An 8,284-nucleotide genomic window follows, 5' to 3' on the forward strand; every position below is an offset into this window, starting at 1 on the left:
CTTCTTCTTCTTTTTTTTTCTTTCTTAACATATATTGCATTATTTGTTTCAGAGGTACAGATCTGAGATTCAACAGTCTTGCACAATTCACAGCGCTTACCAGAACACATACCCTCCCCAGTGTCCATCACACAGTCACCCCATCCCTCCCACCCCACCCCCCCGCTCCAGCAACCCTCAGTTTGTTTCCTGAGAGGGGATCATTAAGCTTTGATAGAAAGTCTCTCTATATATAAATAAGTGGATAAATTTAAAAAATAGGTAACAGGAATAATTGAGAATGTTGCTGATAAGTTTGGGTTTGTGTCTTACTAACATATTCATTTATCAAAGTATTTGTCACACTGGAGGAGTTTTCAGAGATGGAGTAAAATACACCAGCCCGTGGCTTCTGACACTAACCGAGTTTACATGCTTCCCATGTCCCCTACCTGTCTGAATTTGTTCAGGCTGCTGTAACAGAATACCACAGACTGGGTGGCCATAAATTGGGTAGGAAGTCCAAGATCAAGGCGCCGGCACTTTTGGTGTCTGGTGAGGCCTGATCCCTGTTTTGTAGATGGTGGTGCTATAAGCTCACGATGCAGAAGGGGCAAGAAATCTCTTTGGAGTCTCTTTTCTAAGGGTGGAGCTGTCATGACCTAACTGCCTCCCGAAGGTCCCACTTCCAAATACCATCACATTGGGGATTACATTTCAACATATGAATTTTGGTGGGGGACACAAACATTCAGTCCATAGCTTCACCCAGTGTCTCCCAAGTGTGCCCCGATTATCATAGGGTCTGATAACCGTGAAAGAATGCGTGAAACTGTAAATTACTGGGCACATGTGAGGAATGTATTATTGTTCTAATCCTGTTTTATAGCATCAATGGCAGGAATATAGAAAATCATTTCTGTTTTGCACAGGAAGGAGTGATGTTCAGTGACATGAGTGATTCACCCAGAGCCACGCGAGAAGTGGAAACAGGCAGTGATCTTGAGGTAACCAGGTGGTCCTGTCTTCCTTTCTTAGCTCTACTCTTTAATCTCAGTTCAGCGGTTTATTTTACGGCTGGATCTCTGTATTGTCTGAGTCCTTTGAGGATGATGTTGGGCCTGACCCCAGACCAGTTCAACTAGAACTTGGGATGGGAGCCCAGCGTTGGTTTTTATTAAAATCTCCTCAGGTTGTTGTAATGAATGAAGGGTAGAGAACCTCTGATGGAAGCTCTCTTGAATGATTGGACTTTGGTTTTTTCAGAGACAACCAAGTAACATTTGAGCGAGCTCTGAGGCTGGAGTGGGGCTCCCCTCCTTCTGTGATGGTTACTGGCCCCAGCCGGCACCATTCCCCTGGCCCCTACACTGATCATCTGCAGGGGTTAGCAGTTTGATAGAGAACCAGGCAGTCCCAAGGAGTAATCCTTGATGATAGGAAACCTAAGAGGGTAGTTGAACCAGTAAAGGGGCTTCATGTGGCCAAGACCTGGCCCTGCTGCTTGGACAGAGGACCCTGGTGACAAGACCAGACTGTTGGGGGACGCAGAAGTACAGAGGGAGGTTGGTAAGATGGAGGATGTGGAGGAGCAGAGTTAAGTGGGTGAGCAGGAATGTCCTGGTGGATAGAGATGGAGAGGTGGTATGGGGCTCAGGCCTCATGTGTTGGTGGCCTGGACACAGTGGTCAAAATTGTGCCACAGCAGAGTCAGCCACACAGAACTCAAGGTCAGTCCATCAGGTCAGAGTTGGAACTCAACCCTGGGGCCGAAGAGCCACAGCACTGGTGTCCCAGAAGGAAGATGCAAACACAGAGATGAACATGCAGGCTTGGAGAAGTGGGGGCCCCTGCACTGCCCTCTTGCCAGTCTAAGCTGCGCAAGGAGGGTCCTCCCTGCTTGCCCAATTAGCCTGCCCCTAGCCATATAATTAGTGGACCTGGTGCAGAATGAAAGTGTGAGGCCCTTTGTTCAAAAAGCAGGAAAGAGTGATGTTAAAAGTACCAAAATAGAAAGCTTTTTCTTTTCTCCAGTGGTCTTTCTCACAACTTGTCATGATGATTTATTTTTATTTTTAAAATATGTTATGATGATTTTTATTTGCTGTTGAATGTCTAAGTCAAGCCAAAATGGAAATTTGGGATTATTAGCACAGATTTTATTGTTCAACTTCATATTATGCAAAGCCAGTTTTAAATGCAAATATAAGAGCATTCAACTCATATGTAGAATCACCACAATTACACAATTTGTATTTCATGCAAAATACATGCATATGTATTTTATCCTGACCAGAACAGTGGGAACACTACATGAAACTAACTCAACTGTTTTCACTCACTTTGTGATATGTGCAACATAGTCTACTTCTTCCTTACTAAGTCATAAGGAAGGACCAAGAAGAAGGGAACTATGGGTTGTCCTTTCTTTCCCTTTTTCTTTTATGTCATTATTTTCAGTGGGAGTAGTTGGAAGTTACTGGTAGGAACACAAGTAACATTAATAAGGAAGGATGTGGTAAGGTTCCTTGGTCGTTCCTCTTTCTTAGGAACACCCTTGTCTTCTTTCTGTGTTCAAAGCAAGTTCTGGTTTGAATGAAAAGTGTGGCTTCTGGGGGCTGTCAGTGCCCCCACATACTCAGTTGTAGACATAACATGTACCTTGTAGTCACTTTGAGTCTCATCGATGCGTCGTGGGTCCACACAAATTCCATGTTCATGGGGCATCAAGAATGCTCTGTGCTGATGGGGTGGCAAGGAATGACAGAGAATATATAGATCAAGCACATCGCCTCTGCCCTTGTGCATGCTCCATTGTCCCATTGGGCTTCACTTACAAAACACAAGTTCAAAGACAAGAATCTCTAGGCAAGAACAGCAGAGCGTTAAACCAAGCACAGGGTCCTTCTGTGGGCAGGGCCCCGAGTGATTGCTCGGGTTGTATGTCCATGAAGGGGCCCTGCTGAAAAGGACAAGTTGTCCCTGGCAGACGTGCTCACAAGAGTGGGGAACTGAGGTTGTGGTTTGTAACCAGAAACGATTTCCTTCTGGTTTAATTTTAATTTGGATTTTTAAAATTGAGTAGCTCATTTTTATTTAGAAATGTTATCACTTCTGTAATTAACCTCACATTACAAGCCAAATCAGCTCCTGCCTAGATTAATTTGAACAGGGGAATACAGAGCTGGGTGAGGAGCAGGATTAGCAGCTGGGGAAGTCAGAAATCCCTGAAAAGCTGTCAATCAGGCTTGTTGGATGGAGCAGAGGGAAAAGCTAAATGCCTAGTTATCAGATCTGAGAAGCCATTGTGAGAAGGGACGAGCCCTGGAGGCTGGGAGACCCAGCTGGGTAGAGCGGGTGAGGAGGAAAGGAGTCGAACCAGACCCTGGGGGGTTTTGGCAGAGACAATCGGGTAGCTGTCCTGGCTGGTGCTTGGGGAGCTTCGGGAAGGTCATGGCAGGTATCCAGGCTGGTGCATGACAGAGTCTGACCTCATTATTGGCAGTAGGTTTAAAGGATAAGACGCTAGTTTCTGGGGAACAAGTAAAGCTCATTCCAGCTCCCAGAGGACCTAGAGGAGAAGGAGGCAAAGATTCTGGAGTTCTGAGGAACAACACAGACACTGGCAGATAAGGCAGGTTTTTGTTGTACGAAGCAAGGCAAGAAGTTCTGGTACTGGATCTGGGATATGAGGTTGGGGCAGGTGCACCCCCAGGCTCCACACATGTGAGTCCCTGAGCCCCAGTGGTCCTTCCGTTTCTCTGACTTCAGGGTCAGCCTCAGTGCCCGAGGAAGGGCAAAGTGGTCCCAACTGGGAGTCTGGAAACTCGCGGGACTGGGGAGCCAGGGGAATTGTCACCTCTGTGTAGTAGATCAGCTGAAAAGCATTAGTTTGCTCCCTGATTTATATTTTGTATATTGGAAAAAAGCAACACTTTAATCTGCATTTCCCCAAAGAGAATATGGTGTTGCAAATGATCCTGAAATCATACATCCATGTCAGTCTGTTAAGCACTTCTGGGCACTCAGAATTCGCCCACTTCTGTGCTGGTCTTTTCCAGCTGGAGTCCTAGTGCTTTAAGCATCACACACATGAAACACAAACACATAGACAAAAACTCAAAGGCAAATAGTTTAAAATTGACAAACTGCAAATCAGTCAGTCAGTCTATGGATTGCAGTCAGTAAGCTAACATTAAATATTCAGTAATTTCCAAACTGTAGCCTGCGGCCAGTGCTTAATGTGTTCAATCAGACGGCACACTTCTTAGCTGGCTGAGCACGGGTAATGTGACCTGTCACACTTCCAGTGGCTCTGGCAGAGGCCAGGGTGTTGTGATTCCCCACCACTCTCAGCCGGGGTCACTTAAGGATTCACCGCAATTCTGGAATGCTCCAAGCTGCGGAAAATTGCACCTCCTCTGAGCCAGGAATCCAAGGGTATCTTGTCACAGGGCACGTGGCTGATGTGTTTGTGGAGCTGTGTGATTAGGGAGCCTACATTTCCAAAAACGATTCCATCATTTTCTGACTATAGTTAGTGACTGCAGTGCATCTTAATTATTAACATATTGTCCCTTGGCTTCCAAATCACGACTCCTGCATCTGTTTCTTGCCTCTTCCTTTCCATAATCCATGAGTTTTGCGCATCTTTGGGAAACCCAAATAACATCTCTAGTATAGGGAAAGGCAAAGGCAGGTGGTTTGAATTCTTCGGCATCTCCCTGAAGTGGACCGTGGATCTGATCTAGTGACTCAGTTCCCCATGTATAATTAAGTAGGAGCACATTCACGGCTCCTACTAAGCTGCCTGATTTACATTGTGAAGCTAGCAGGTGCGGGGCGGATCTGTCAGCCAATCAGAATTCCTGAAGATAGACAACACAAGGTCACGAATGAAGATTGTGTCTTGACAGGTCTTGAAGGGAAGTGAAAATAACCAGGCTTTGATCTGTACCTATAGTCACTGCGGACTTAGAAAGATGTCATTTTTAGATATTTCTTGTGTTTTCCTTTAGAGTCACAATACGTCAGGCTCAGCTAAATGAAGAACTAAATTAAAACTGTCACTTCAGCTCATAAATAACAGATGTCTAATGCATTTAATTATTTATAGTCTTGAATCTTTCAAAAATGAAACTGACTATACACATTTTTAATGCAGTTCCTGGTAATTTGCCGCCTGACTGATAAGATTTGCCAACAATCCTGGCTTGCAAACATGAAAAATAGAACTGAGACTGACTCGTTTATTTCATGAGACTGTTTCTGTACTCCCTTGTGGCTTTAACAAAATCTAAATTAAAGTGAAATCTAATCAAAACAAAATGATGTTCATAGACTCGTATTAATAATTGGGTTTTTTGAGATCACGCGGTCGGGACCTGGGTGCCAGAGACTTTTGCACTGCCTGGAAAATCAATGCTTTATCCTTCTCCAGACTGTCTCCTTGCCAGGAGGTTGTGATTGCCCTGATCAGGGCTTAATAGAGAAAACTGACACGTGGCCCCCAAGCATGCCTCCCAGATCATATTTGCAAGCTTGGCAATGACCTAAGTATGGTTAACAAAGGCTAATGTGACTTCAGTGACACCAGGAAGGGCTCTTCTTCTCTATTAATCTCCTTTCGTTTGGGTGAAAAATCTTTCAGTTTCCATTAAGACTCCAAAATGACTTTAAATGATACCAAGGTATGACTGGCCCATGTCAGGTACTGAGAGTAATTTTTATTAAGAGGAGAGAGGAACCAATGAAGATGTCTCAATTATTTGAGGATTACTTCCTTGGTGGGCAAAGATAAAAACATTTGCTTTTGGTCTAGTGGTATAATGGGAAGTGAATTATTTGGGGCGTCATAAAAACCCAAGTTTGAATCTCAGTTGTAACAATTACAAGCTGGTGTCCTTGAGTAAAGTTATTGAAAACCTTTAGGGCTCAGTTTCTTCATTTCTAAACTTGACATATGCCTCCCAGGGATGTTGTAAATAGTAAACAAGGCAACATATATAAATCACCTGTACTTAGTAGGTATACTATAAATATTAGGGATGTTTGTGTCTGGCTGGGAGAAGAGCAACAAACTTCCAATTAGTGAGAATAATTATATGAGTAGTTCCCTAAGGTTTTTTTCAGCTAAGAGTACCTGCATCCACTGCTCCCCAGCATCACTGTTTTACTCATGCAAAACCTCTCACTGACTTCCCAGTTCTGCTCAGTGCTTCCTTTTGTGATTTCCCTGGGTCATTTTACTAGTCATTATTGCTCAAACATGTGCTTTAGAGCAAGATTGCCAGTGTCCCCCCTGCAGAGAAAGACTAGCTTGTCCCTGTCATGGCCATGTGTAACCCCAGCGTGTCACTGGTACACCTCAGAATTCCTGGCAGGTACCCCAGAGGTGGTGGCCAGAGCATGGGTCTCACTTCCAAATGCTGGCAGGGACCACGTGCAGCTCCCAGGAGAATATGGGGACTGTGCTGAAATGGGGAGATCATGTCTGCTTAAAATGGGGCAATGGCTTGTCTTGAGCTCAAGACAATTTTTGCCATGCCTGAACATGGGCCCAGTGTTGCCAGGTCTTTAGATTTCTCACAAGAAGACAGATACAAAGGTATTTATGTGAAAACTTCCAAGTTTTAATGGTGGCAAACTACTCACATTAAACAAAACAAAATAAAGCCGTGAGGATCAATGCTGTGCTATGTAAACAAAGCAGACCTGTAGCTTTCCAGTTCTGACCTGTGGGCTTACGGTGTTTCATTGGCCAGACTCCTGGGTGCCATTTATTTCTCCGAGGTCTTAGACCTCCTGGGAGCAGCTACAATTTCCCCTTTAGTAGCTATAAAGATTTCCTTCTTTCTTTCATGGGGCTCATGACATTTTGGTATAGCCATTTGGTTGCTGTAGTGATATTCATATCTATTTGTGACCATAAAAAAATAGCTATTGAACTTAAAAAAAAAAAAATGATGTCTTTAACCCTGACTCCATTCCTGATTTTCAAGCCTCCACCCTCCTCCTGTCCCTGAATCTCACCCCAAGATTCCCCAGAGGTAAGAGGAGCTTAGAGACGAGAGAAGAATGTTTATAGTGCACAACTCTTGGTGAAAAAAGGCTTGCATTTTAATGCTTTAAATTTTAGCCCTTTTGAGATGACCCAATGTTAAAGCAATATCCTGCTTAAGATCGTGAAGAAATGAGTGTTTTAGTCCTAATTCTTCCTCAAAGATTGGGATATTATAGGCTTACAATCTCTTTTCCCAAAACTGGGGCAAATAGATTTCAGAATTCAGAATTCTTTGAATTTTGGAAATATATGTATTATGGAATACTTTCAGTCCCATCTGGGAAAGCATCTAATAATTTCAAAAACACCAATATTTCTATAGCAAAATACAAATATTCACACTAAGTAAGATAAAGACTATAAGTAGCCCCACGTTAGTCAGGTCATGTTTTAATGCCCAATGAATTGAAGAAAAGATCCTGGTTTTGGAAGTCAGAATTATGGATGAGGGACTATAATCCTATACAGGATTCTTAGTAGTCCTGTTGCTGTCTGGGGGCAATCTCCTTAGCATGTTCTGAATGGAAAATCCCATTTTGATCTTCTTTATACTAATCTATGCCTTATCTTATTGAATCCATAGAGTTACATGAGACTATTTTAATTTTTTCTATTTTCTAAATTCCTACAGTGAATATATATTTATAATTGGAAAATATATTAATAATTTCACTTGAAATTATGAAGTTGGGGCAGTAGGATGTCCATACCCAGTGTGTGTGTGTGTGTGTATGTGTGTGACCTGCTGAAAATAACTTCAGTTTTGCTTTTCACTGTTGCCGCATGAAGCCGTGATGTCTGTGGTTACTTCATTAGGATGAAGTGGAGGGAAGTCCCTCCTTGCTCACCAGCCTCCTCTTCCCCTCTTCAACCCTTGATCCCCACGGGGGGGAACAGGCCTCTGTGTTCCTACAGTCTTATTAAGGTAATGGCATGACACTTTTGTTTCAGGGGGATGAAGAGGCACCCCCTGGGAGAGGAGGAGCAAGTCCTACAAGAATGGGTGGGGGGGGGGGGGGGGGGGGGGGGGGCTGCTGGACTCCTGTTGGCATATCACTTGCGAGGCAGCAGGGTCTCAGAGGATGACTGCTTGGGTTCTGAAAGGATTGACAACTGATTGGGGTGGTATTTAGAGCCCAGATTGCTTCTTGTGGAGGAAATGGAGCTGGCTGGCATCTGCTTAAGCAAAGCTGCAGGGACCACAGTGTCTGAAGAAGGCTCGACAGCACCACCAAGAGGCAG

General features: G+C 43.9%; 1 long non-coding RNA gene across 1 annotated transcript in view; it reads left to right on the top strand.

Moving 5' to 3' along the window:
• LOC116640366 overlaps positions 1-1,104 on the top strand; it is an 8,302-nt gene extending 7,198 nt beyond the window's left edge. The window contains exon 3 of the long non-coding RNA XR_004301018.1: positions 912-1,104. This is a non-coding gene — a long non-coding RNA (uncharacterized LOC116640366). The remainder of the gene's footprint in view (positions 1-911) is intronic.
• The last annotated feature ends 7,180 nt before the right edge of the window (positions 1,105-8,284 follow it).

The sequence above is a fragment of the Phoca vitulina genome, unplaced genomic scaffold (genome assembly GCF_004348235.1).
Source record: "Phoca vitulina isolate PV1807 unplaced genomic scaffold, GSC_HSeal_1.0 scaffold20, whole genome shotgun sequence".
Classification (NCBI taxonomy): Eukaryota; Metazoa; Chordata; class Mammalia; order Carnivora; family Phocidae; genus Phoca; species Phoca vitulina.